The 12,639-nt window shown below is 50.7% G+C and overlaps 1 long non-coding RNA gene across 1 annotated transcript; it reads left to right on the top strand.

Moving 5' to 3' along the window:
• Positions 1-8,000: 8,000 nt before the first annotated feature.
• LOC143409573 (uncharacterized) lies at positions 8,001-12,089 on the top strand. The gene is made up of 2 exons (XR_013092666.1): positions 8,001-8,759; positions 10,847-12,089. It is a non-coding gene; the product is annotated as an uncharacterized LOC143409573 (long non-coding RNA).
• The last annotated feature ends 550 nt before the right edge of the window (positions 12,090-12,639 follow it).

The raw sequence follows: 12,639 nt of genomic DNA, 5'->3' as shown, positions 1-12,639 counted from the left end.
CTGAGCATATTTCATGAAAGGTCCCAGGAAAGGCATTTGAATTACCACAGCTGCTCCAGGCTTGCTCAGTCACTGGCCCAGTGGCAAACTTGGCATACCCTATCAGGGACAACACAGAGGCGCCAAAAAAAAAAAAAAAAAAAAAAAAAAAAAAAAAAAATTTTGACGTTCAAAAAAAAAATGCTGAGTAGTCATCAGGCGGGGAAAAAAATCAGAATTTTAAAAAAATCAGAATTTTGTGGGACATGTACTCTTTTATGGTGCAGTGATGTTTTTATTTAGAATTTAAAATAGGAGGTGTAATCAACCATCTTTTCAGTGATTGAGGCTTTGGTAACCTAACTGGCCCTGGGCAGAGGGCAGGGCTTACAGAAGGGACAGAGCAGGTGACTTCTCACCCACTGTAGTGTTCCTTCCCTCCCTCTGGCACAGCCTGGGAAATTTTGAAATCTCCTGCAGTCAGGCCCCTGTGTTTGCTTCCCAGGAGAAATGGGGAGAGGAAGGTGCCGTGTGGAAAGAACCTCGCCTGATTTCAGTCTCAGCTGGGCCTAAAATCACCCTTCTCTGTCAAATGGGCAATTGCACCGAATAAACTGTACCCCCCATGTAGCCTTAACATTCCTCTGAGAGTCTGAACCAGGAGGTGCAGATGCAGGGAAGGGCACGGGGTGGAACCTGGGCCTGTGGTTTGGAGCAGTGGGAGGGGTGTGGGAAGGAGTCAGAGATGTGCAGCTGTGAAATTTGGATCAGTCTATGAAGACTACTTTGTGGTTCATTCTCATGAAGCTTGCTTCCTCTCACTGGATTTCTGCCCCGGGGGAATGTGGGGTTCAAGGGCAAACACTGGCTTCTCCTCCTTGGTGGCAGAAGCTTAAATTCTAGTCACCCAAGCAAATGCATAAGAAATAATCCTCTGTCTTTTCCTATGGTAGAGCTCCTCTTCCACCCTCCTGAAAAGAATTAAGTCGCTTCATACTTATTTGCCCAATAGCACTTACTTGGCTTTCCAAGTAAGAAAAGACCCCCCCGCCAAAAAAAAATGCTTTTCTACTTAAGACCGGATTTGGGGAAAGGGCATTGATGGGAGTCAGAAACCTGGCAGTCCTGGGAATTAGCTGGGTGAGGTCCGTGGTGCCTCCTGAGGCTCAGCTTCCCTGTCTGCTAATGCATGCAGGGCGTTATGAGGATTGAATAAGAATACCTGTGAAATGTCAGGCACATGGTAGGGGCTGCTACGCACTGGCTGTCCCAAGTGACACCAGAGTTCATCCCCAGGCCTGGAGGGGATGGGGTGATGAACACACCCCAGTGAGGTCAAGGCAGGACGACCCACAGCTGGCAAGTCGGCTGGCTGGCTGGCTCTCTGGGGATAAAATGCTGGAAGAAAGGCAAGTCCTGGCCAGGGTGGAGTTGGTTCCTGCTTCTTCAGGGAGACTCGCCTGGTTCAGCTTGGGAGGGGCAGGTGGGGCCTGAAGCTACCCACTTTTTGCGGGGATGGCTTCATGTGATCACTGTGCCAGAGCCTGTCCAAGGGGACGGGTCAGTGGGAGGAGCAGGAGGATGTTCTCCTGAATTCTTTCCTGCTGAGCTTGCTGCTGTGGACTCAAGAACAGCCGGGGCAGGGCCACACTTATAGAAAGTGTCTGCTCTTGGAAGTTGGAGGGTGATTAAACAGGTACTAGGAACTAGGACTTGAGTATAAGCAAAGTGTTCGTCTCCACATGCCTGGCCAGACCCTGCATAACAGGGAAAAAGTGAAGCTGACCGCTTGCTCCCAGCTGGTTGGGGTAGAGGGTGAATCCTTCCCAGAGCCACAAACTCACTCTCATATTGTCCCATGTCTGGTGACAGTAAGTATTCATCTTTGCTCAGGCCTGGGCATCCACTAACCTTGGTCAAATCACTGAAAGCTAAAACATCTGACAAAAGGTCGCGTTTTGACAATGAGCCTTTTCTATAGAGATAGGCTTGGAGGAGGGTAGTGCCAGGGTACTAGAAAACCACCTTAACTTTGACCCTGGAAAGGGGCAGGGTCCAGGATCCTGCCTTTGGATGTAAGGAGCAGGGGCAACTCTGAAAACAGAAATAGCCCACGGAGCCCGAGTGGGGGAGGGGCCTGCTGCCAACCTATCTTGGCATTTTCCCTTTTGTCCTTTTGGTGAGTTTTGTTGTAACTAGACAAGTTGTGACAAATATCCCATTGCTCTTTGGGCCGGAGAATTGTCAGGAGTCCTGCCTGGAAACCCAGCCTCATTCACTGGGGAGCCATAATTAGGCAAGAGAACAGTTCATGGGCCCTTGATTCAATAAAGACCCTTTTATGATGTTGGTTTTTCCCAGAAAAATAATACCACTTTGCTCCGTTTATTGCATTTAGATGTGTAATCATATTAGAGCCCAGCAGCCCAGGGGACTGAAGTTACGTACTTGAGGTTTTCAACCAAAGCCTGTTACCCAGTCTTCAGAGAAAAACGGTGTCCTCAGGAAAAAAAAAAAGACATTTTTGAGGATTTTCTTTTTTGGCATTTAAGGGATGTTTTCTCCCTTCAGGGTGAGAAGTGACCCAGGAAAAACCCCCAGAAAGTGAAATGTGACTGGCTCGTGGCACTCTGTGCAGTCCTGCATTGCCCATCCAGGCATCGTGTGGTCCCTCCTGGTCAGAATTTGCAGGTGGCCCTCCTTTGCCTCCTCCCGGTGAGGGGCAGTCAGCCTTGACTAAACATAGCCTTGGAGCTCACTGGCAGCATTGTTTGTTGGGAGGATGTGCCAGGGTCTGGTGACATTGGACACTTCTAGGTGTTTGCAGGGATGCCCTGCCTAGGATCCCCTCGGCACGTGGCCACCCCTTTTGCCCTCAGACCTGTTGTGAGGCAGGCTCCATCAGAGTCGAAGCACTCCCAGAAATCTGCCCGGGAGAGGGAGAGATCACCAGTGGAATCAAGATCATCTTTCCCAATTCAGGGGTTTAGAAATCTTAGGCAATGAAGAAATTTCTGGTAGTCATTTGTAGGAGGATTCGATTAAGAAACGCAGGCTACTACGGCATGTCAAAAAGCTAAAACCATGATGCCTTTAAAGTATGGGGGGAGATACACTTAACTTGCACTAGATGTTCTGGAGTTATCACTGAAGTATCTTTTCAAACATCCTTTAATGCATCGGAATTGCATTTTATAGGGGATCGTTCATCTGTGCAGAGAGTGTGACAAGAATATTTTAATACACATTATCTCGAGTTTTTTTTTTTTCAACCCTATACTTCAGGCTTTCGGGCTGACATGCTAGTATGTGTGTGCATATATGCATATTTTTACTCCCCCCCCCCACAGGAGTATAATTAGAACATCTGAAACCAGATTATCCAATTAGTACATTTTTTCTAATTAGCTGTTAGGAATTTGTGATGAGATAAATTATTTTAGATTTCCAAATGGAACTTTGGCCACAGGGAGGCTCTGAGGAAGTACACAAGGGAGAAAAATAATGGGGTTTTTCAAGTTTTGCTTCCCTCCTGCTCCCTGAAAAACCTAATCCACTCATCCATCAGACAGCAACAGTGACCAGAAAAGAAGTTTATTGTACTTGAGTAAACAGTTGGAAAACCCACTTAGCATCAGGTCTTCTCTGGATAATGAGGCCTGCAGGCAGAATGGCATTAAATAGTGCTTTCTCCATTTTTCAGCAGTAATGGCAGTAGGAGTTGTTCACAGGAAAAACAATCCTGGTGGTGTAAATTCATTCAGGGTGTATTTACTTTGTGCTGCGTGCGCACTTTATGGGTGGTAGCTAGCACGCAGGGCTTCGTGGCCAGGTTTGTCCAAGGAAGTTGAGACTGGCCATTTGTACTTTGTCTCAAATTCTGAACTCCCAAACTCCTTAAAAAGCACATTTTGGTTCTTTAACTCTTAGATAGAACCTGACCCAAGACTATTGTGGTCTATATTTATCCTGGGGAGCATGAATATTCATGAGTTTCACTGTAGAGAGATTAATGTATTTGATTATGGGTGTCGTATAATGTATGGCACAGGTACATCAGTCCCTAAAACCTGGAAAATCCTGATACACATCTGGCCTGAAGGTCTAAAGAACTAGTGGCTAGAATAGCTCTCCATGGCCTATTTTCCCGTCAGCCACAGGAGGCGGCTGTGAGCCGAAGGAGGGTCCAGGTAGCAGGTGGTCAAGTTGCCCCAATGCTTCTCCTACTGCAGGTAGCTTAGCAGCCCCCACATCCCTTCGAGCCCCTTCCTCACTAGGTTTTGCTCCCTATTGTGTCCCATGTTCAGCTTGGGGCATTCTAGCAAATATTGATCAGAAACAGACAGCATGTTATTTCTATAAAGGACCAAATAGTAAATATCTTAAGTCTTGAGGGTGTGGCATCTCTTGCAAACTCAGTTCCTTAAAACTTTTCAGTTTTACAAAATGTGTGAAAATACATTTAATAGAAACCGTACTTAGAATTTGGATCTCTTCCTAGGCTAGCAGTTGGATGCTGCTGTCACAGGGGTGGCGAAGCCACTGCAGAAAGGGAAACAACCCAGACAAGTTCTGTGCTCTGCACGACCAAGCTAGGACAACACTATTTTCAACTTACAATGGGGCTTATCAGGCTCTAACCCCATTGTGAGCCAAGGAAGTACTTTCAGGCTGTTAATGTACCCTGAAAACTGCCACAGGAAATGCATCAGTGAGTAGGTGCACCTATGTTCTAATAAAGCTTTATGAAAACAGATGGCAGGCCCGGTTTGCTCGCTGGCCATAGTTTGCCAACTCCCAGGCCAAGGGCTAAAAACCTTAAATAGACGCTCTTTACCATAGTGTAGCCCTGCTATCTGCCTGCCTGGACACTGATCTTGTTTCCTCCCCCAGTGCCGTTGCCTCCAAAAAGATAAAAGTGTAGCTCTCATACCAGCATCCACCCCTTGCCTTGGCTCCTCCAAATGGTCTGGAGACATGGATAAAAGGAAGGTACTGCCCTGCCTGGACTGGCCTTAAGAGTAGGAGTGTGTATTTGTGTGGACAAATGCATTTGGGCCCTGGTGAGGGGCACTTGGACCTCCACCCAGCAATGGGCCAGACTGCTGCCTGGGCAGCGCAGCTCAGGAGCGGATGTGGGGCACTAGGGAAGCCAAGGGGCTGGGTGCAAGCAAGCTCACCAGGAGAATTTCTGGCAGAGAGAGACTGGGTATCGTAAACCCAGTGGCTCCAACGAGGGCTTGTTCATCCCTTGCCCAGAACATCCAGCAAGGGTGGGGTCTGGCTAGTGAGGCTGAAATCCAGTCCCCTGACCTACACAGCCGGCTGGCCTGGAGCTGACTGACGAGGGAGGGACCCTGCAGATGTTTGGCCCCTGACTCTTAAGCAGATCTTTCCAGGATCCAGGGCTGGAACCTCTCAGCCAGCCCCTGCCTCAGCAGCTTTTTTGTGGGAGGGGTTTCCCCCAAGACATTTTGGGACTGCTGCCCTCTGCCAGGACCACCTTCTTGGCCAGCCAGGGTGGGGCCGCTGCATAGTTCTCTTTTAAAGCAAATTCCAAACTAGGGCTGCTATCGAGTTGGCTTCCCCTAATTCCCTCTTCTATCATGGTTTTGTGGGTTACTATTTTAGGGACATAGTGTTCAAATGCAGCCTCCTCACCCTGCAGCCCTGATGGCTTGTCAGCCCCAGAAGAAGGGGGTGCACCTCAGTCATCAGTGTGTGCCCAGCACAAACCTCTCACAGAGTGAGGACTGGGTGACTGATGGGGAGCTCTGCTGGCAAAACCGGGGTGGGGTACCCTACAGCAGATTCTATGGCCCTGAATCATTGTCAATCCCGGTGCTGGAGGGTTAAAGCAGAGTGAGGGAACAGTGGGGGAGAGGGGCTGGGGTCAAGTAGGCTCAGCCAGAAAAGGTGAGCTGAGTCTGGAAATGGAGCAGGGGATGGTGGTGAGGGTTTAGTCTTGATTGGACACTTTGGGCCTAGCCAGGCACAGCTTGAAGCCCTTTACACAAATGAACTCACTCAGTCCTCCCAAAAAGCCCCGTCTCACAAATCGCAGACTGAAGCACAGCTGGGTGAGGGAGCTTGCCCAGGCTTGTATGGGCAGCAGGTGGTGAGTTGGGCCTCGGCCCTTCCCCATACAGCACTGCAGAGGACAAGGGCAGGCTAGCAGTGGGACTGCCCAGGAAGGGTGGAGGGATGGGGTCATGTCCAAGGGACTCAGATGACTCGGGTCTGCTGGTGGAGTATAGGGCTGTGATCTTGGTGCAGAAAGCTCCAGGCACGGTGACAGGGAGGTGCACCCCAATCCCCCATCCTCCTCTCACAGGGAAGAGTTCCCCATGATGCAGCCCCCATCCGCGGCAGTGAGGGGAGTACATTTTTGTTGGGAATCTGGCAAGCACTTGGTAGACTTCCTTTCATGCTCCTGTCTCCCCATGAATTTGGACCTATAAGTTCTTAGGAGTCTGGGGAGCAAAACAGTGTACATGTGGTCACACAGTGACCCAGGCTCTGTCTTCGGTGGGGATGTGCCTTTTTTCACCACAGCAGGGACCACAAGTGTTCAGAGAGGCTGAATGTCCTGCACCCACAGCAGGACCTATGCCCCCACCTCCTCCATCAGAGTGGGCGCCTGCTGGTCACTGGGGCTCTGGGGGCCTTCCTGGGGCAGAAGAGATGATCCTAAACAGGCCTAGGATTCGGGGACTCCTCCCACCCCCTTGAGGAAGAACCACCCAGCACTCACCGGGCCTGTCTCTTTCTCAGTGGTTGCTTTCTGACCATCTTCCTCCCCCATTTCTTCAAGGCTGCGCTTCCCGGCAGATCCCGGCAGCCTGGGGGTTTGAACTTGAAGCCTACCTGGGGTATTCCAGAAGTCTTCAGGTGTGTCTGTCGTACATCCTTGGTGGTCTTGGTAGAAGGCGAGGGGCTGGACCTGCCTTCCCACGCTGGCCCACATGCAGCCCTTGCTTTTCAGTGAAAAGTGGGGCCAGCACGGTCGAGCAGGAGGGCTGGACTGGGATCCAGGTTCAAGCAGCAGCTTCCAGGGCTACACTGTGTCTGGAAGGTTGCAGCCTCTTGCGTCCACCAGGGGTGGAGGACCCAAGCCTAGTCCCTTTTACAGAGCGACAACATGCTGCCCCTGCTGTAGGGAAGCCAGAGGCGTTCGGGTGTTCATTCCTCTGGGAACCGCATACCTGGATATTCTTCAAAAGGAACAGGGGAGCATGGAGGCAGCTCCTAACCCAGGCTTCTGCCTTGCGGGGGGGCCTCAGGGGAGGAAGAAGATCCTGCTTTCCTTCTTGCGTCGTGTTAGGCCTCAGTTTCTCTAGGATGGGTCCGTGCCACACCTGTGACCCTTTTTGCCACACTCTAGTCACTGAACCCCTGTGGGCAGAAGGCACCCAAGTTCTGAGTTGGCTCTGGATGAAACGGAGGCTCGTCATTCCTGGGTGTGCTGCCAGAGGCCAGTGAGGCTGGGCATGGAGACCCTGCAGCCATACCACCCGCCATAGAGCTTCCCCAGGGCTCTGGGCCACTGGGCCACTCATCTACCTGGACCAACTCGATGACCTGCTTGGAGAGCATTCAAGGACAGCAAGAAAAATGAGGGACTTTCAGGGGCAGCTGTGTTTTCTGACTCAGTCATAATGCCCCTAAAAATCCTTATTGTTCTTGCAGTGTGCATCAGGCAGAAGCCACAAGTACCCCTTGTCCCTCTGGAATGGAAGGAGTTTCCTCCCAACTGAGAATCGGGGGAGTTGCTGATCAGACAGTTTGACTGGCCTATTGGTTTGCATCCATTTCTTCCAGTACAGGGTGGTGAGGAAGCTGAACATTGGACACTTGCTGGTGTCCCCGAGTCTCACGCAGTTCACAAGAGCCCAACTGCACATTCAGTGCCTGAGGAAGGCTGTCCTCAGAGCCAGCTGCATTAAAGCAGCCCTGGTGGGCAGGAAGGAATGTTCTTATCTCCTGAAGTTGGGGCGGGCGGGGGGAATGACACCTGAGCAGAAACTTGCAGTGCCTTTTAGAATACTCTCTCAGACCTGGTTGTTTTGAAAACGTGGTTGTAAGAAGGGTGGTGCTGTCATCCCAGCATTGCAGGAGGCTGTCTCAAAAAGGGCTGGGGATGTAGCACAGTGTTAAAGGGCCCCAGGTTTCAATCCCCTGTACAAAAAAATGGGGTGCGGGGGAGTGGTTGCAGGGATTTGGCACTTACCCCTCGGCTGAGACCCCGGACCGTGCTTGCTCCCTGCTGGACGCTCCCTGGCCTTTCCGCTTTGTGGTGCTCTTACCATTCTCGCAGGTTCCCGCTATAGAGATATTTTTGAGCGAGCTAAGATCTTATCTCGGGGTTTCTGGAGGAGACTGTCAAGCAATAGAAATCTCTCTTAAAACAGAAAACCACTTGGTGACATGCCCCTCTTAACCCATGATATCAGTCCACACCCCAAGGCAACTGAATCCAGCTTTCCAGGTGAGGCAGGGCTTGTCCACTGATGGGGAGGGGTGTAGAGCGACGAGCAGCACGTGGCCTGCTCCAGCAGGTCCACCCTTGTCTTGAGGACCTCAAGGGTCAGCAGGGGAAATTCATCCTTCATATTTCTAAGGCCCCAGGAGTCAGCTTGAAAGCTCTCATCACCAGAGAAGATGGCCTTCAGTGCTGGACGCTGGTGGGAATTTGATCACCCTGACCTCGTCTCCTGCCACCCATGACTTCAAGGGTCTGGAGCCTCAGCCACCTCCTACTCAGAAATGAATGCTCCAAGGTAAAGTTGAAACACAGATGGTATTTATGTAAAAGAGGAGGGGGCGGGGAATCTCATTCTTCCTATGGACAAGGGTGATCCAGCTCTTAGAGGGTTTTTGTCCATTTGCTAACTTTAACTCTCTCCTCCCCTGAAGCCTCTTGGCCCTCCTATCCTTCCATCACCCCAAAACATTTGTAAAAGATCATACAAACTATTTCCCTAGGTCATAAGAATTGCCTTCAAATGCTATAGAGCATTTGAGAAATCAAATTGCTTTCAATTGCTAGGGAACATTCATCAAAAGGAATGGAAGGTTCCGCTGACGAACTAGGGCCTTTCTTCCCCTCTGCCTGCACCCCTGCACCCCGCTCTTTGCTAGCAGGATGGGGACTTTTATAAGGGCAGGCCCCTGTGAGCCATTATCCTGAGCCCTCAGGAGTGGTTTTTTTTTTTTTTTAACCAAGTGGAGTGTGCTGTGGCTGCCACCAGGAAGGTCCAAGATTTTTCTAGAGAGTTTAAGCAGCATTGGGGTCTCCAGGCCTGATGGAATTATTATTGAGGATGAGAAATACAGGGATGTCCTGACTCCGGTCTCCTGCAGTACTTCCTGGTTTTTTTTTTTTTTTAAAAAGCCAATGGCTGGGCTAACTAAGATTCACTGGATTGAACTGCAGGGGGTTGAGAAGCCCAGGGATTGGTATCTTGGTTTGTGTTTTTCCTTGCATTTATTCCTCAGGTGATGATGATCTGGCTACATGCCCTCGAGTAAGATGAGAGATCCCCTCCAGCTTTGCCTGCAGAGCTATCCGGAGGGATGTGACCATTTGCAGCTGGCTTTCACTTCCATTATTTCCTCTGCTGCTTGGTCATCTTTTGATCCTCCTCTTCAGACAGATAGCAGGCTCATGACATTGGAGGAACAGAGCGAAGAGGTGGCGATGTTGGGGTTTAAATCTGCAGTTCTGACCCGCAAGATCAGGGCTGTTTCAGTAGTAGGTGTTGGACTCCATAATTAGCACATACAAGAAGCCTATTATAATGTTTGATACTAAGCAGTCATCACAGCCTCCCTAGGTGTGACCTTCCCTTACTTTCCCCATGACTGCCTGTTGCACTGTCAGCCTGGGCAGGGTTCAGCCCCCATTTTACAGATGAGGAAGGGGCCTTAAACTCAAGATTGCCCTAGTCACTTGATGACAAGATCAGCTGGCTGCTTACCTGTTCAGATGGCCAGGAACTGTGCAGAGGTTCCTAGGTCTTCAGGAGTAACTGGGCAGGCTGCCAGCACAGGGAGCAGGGGATGGCAAGTTGTCAGCTCCTGAAGTGGTCAGCCATTCCCATGGTCTGCAAAACATAAAGTGAACCCACTTAGGCCATGGTGAGGATGAGAACACCACTTTAAGAGTCTTTAAGGACTCAGGCTTCATTTGCAAAGGAGGTCCCTGAGCACTGAACCACTCCCTCCTCTCCACCATCCCTTTGCAGCCCGGTGCACACCTTGGCAATGGCATCTGTAAAGGTGGACTCGGCCGGTGTCTCCATGGGAAATGGGGTAGGAGGTGTCTGCTCAGACCTTTCCTGCCCACCTCCTTTGGGGAATGGGGTTGGGAGCCTGCTATGACTTGCTGGAGTTGGGGCTGAGTGGTAGAGTGCTTGCCTGGCATATGTGAGGCACTGGATTCCATCCTCAGCACCACATAAAAAGTAAGTTGTGGGCTGGGGATGTGGCTCAAGCGGTAGCACGCTCGCCTGGCATGCGTGCGGCCCGGATTCGATCCTCAGCACCACATACAAACAAAGATGTTGTGTCCGCCAATAACTAAAAAATAAATATTAAACTTGTCTCTCTCCCTCCCTCTCTCTAAAAAAAAAAAAAAAGTAAGTTGTGTCCATCTACCAGAAGAACAACAAATACCAGTTTAAGTAGCATCCTGTTTGCTGGACATGGCTGAGATGAGCACAGAACTGCAGGGGCTGGGGGGAGACAAGTCTTTGCTCTGGAGTCTGATCAGGGCAGTCACTTGGCTGAGGAGCTTGGGGAAAGGCCTGAGCATTCCCTGCCGGAATGTGTATACAGATATGAAGTTGCTGCCTTTCCCTTCCAGGAACACACTCGAGTGGAAGATGCTCGGTGACAGGTAGTGGTGCAGCACCTCTTGGGAGGTGAAGTCCAGGCCTCCACGTGACGGATGCCGCCTTCTGTCCTTGGTCCTACAAGGATGACCTTTCTGGACAGTCTTCTTCGGCCTCCTACCATGGCTGAATTCCTGGGACCGTGGTTCTGGATTGGCAAGCTACGGTTCTTACCTCTGCCTCTCTCCCGCACCAGCTGCCTCGGTGTGTAGATGGCCCAGTATCTGTGGGCTGAAAGGACACCAGCCTAGGAAGCAGCCCTGAGCTGGCATGAGGAGTCCATCCCCGGTGGCCTGGCCTTTGCAGGTTTGTCGGGACACAGGAACGGCATGACACCACCACTCCTGGGGCTTCGGAGGAGGAGTTGATAGCCATCTATTGAAGACCCTCGAGTTTTCCATGGACTCTTTTCCTCTGGGGATCACCTTTCCCCTATCATAAATTCCCGGGTTTGGAACAGCCTTCTCTGCAGGACTACCTTTTTTTTCAGAGAGAATTTTTTTATTTTTATGTGGTGCTAAGGATAGAACCCAGCGCCCCACGCATGCCAGGCTAGCACACTACCGCTTGAGCCACATCCCCAGCCCCTCTGCAGGACTTCTGAAGGAACTCTGGGGGGAAAAGCCAGTCTGTTCCTGTGGCAGTTGATAAGTCCCTAGGATGGAGCCTGAAACTGCTGGTGACCAGCCCATTATCCACTCGACAAAGCCACCAGAGAGGAGAGAGAGCTAACATGGAGAGAATATCGGTGCAAACTGGCGTGCCTGAAGCCCCTGACTTCCCTGCGCTATGGGGATTGAGAGTGCGTATCTTTTTTACTAAAAATAGCCTGAGAGTACGGCTTCTGTCACAGAAGTGTGCCCAATGCAGGCAGGGTTTTTTTTTTTTGGAAACAGGTCTATTTCACCATGAAATTCATCCGCTACGCGTGCCTGTGTAGCCGCTGCCACCAGAGGGCCACTGTTTCTTCCCCCAAAATGTCCATCTCTCCAACCCCTGCCCTCCTGGAGCTTCCCTTTGCAGAACTTCACATACTCCTAGTGCATACTCTCCCGTCTTCCAGGTTGATGGCTGCACGCAGCAATGATCCAGTCCTTTTTCTTGCTGGGTCACCTGACATCACGTAGATGTAAGTGGTTCTTTATCCACTTAGATGATGGATAGTTGAGCCATTTCCAGATTTGGGCTACTGTGAATAAAGCTGTTTTGAACATTCGTGCCAACCTTCAGGTGTGCGCTTCAAGCCTTACACACTAGATGTCAGGCTCATTTTCCAGCTGAGATGGGTTTCAAGGTGGAATGACTTGTCCAGGGTCACTGATGATCTGGGGACTGACAGGGATGTAGCTGGAGTGGGGTACAGCATTGGGGTGCTTGGGGAAGGAGCTTCTGGGCTCCCGGCCAAATGAGCCACAGCCTTGGTCCTGGCTTTCCACCTTCCTGGGCCAATATAGTTTAGTCTCCCCTTGTGGATTCCAGGGCTTGAAAGACAATCTAAGTAGACTGCATACACGAAGCCAAATGGATTCCTTAAGACATCTAGAACCACCTGTCTGTTCCTCACTGTGAGCAGCACGTCACAAGAAGGAACTGGAGGTGAAATCATTCTAGTCCCAAACAAAGACCTTTTGTTGGTCTTGTGGCTGAGCACCAGCACGTCAGGGCTCCTCCCAAAGGATGTCAGGCTGGTCACCCCAGTTTATTCCCTTTCCAAGATGCTTCAGCCTCAGCTCCTGGGCTCTGTCTGGGTCAACCTGAGACAACG

Source organism: Callospermophilus lateralis, chromosome 11 (assembly GCF_048772815.1).
Source record: "Callospermophilus lateralis isolate mCalLat2 chromosome 11, mCalLat2.hap1, whole genome shotgun sequence".
Classification (NCBI taxonomy): domain Eukaryota; kingdom Metazoa; phylum Chordata; class Mammalia; order Rodentia; family Sciuridae; genus Callospermophilus; species Callospermophilus lateralis.
This window is presented reverse-complemented; position numbering and strand designations above follow the sequence as displayed.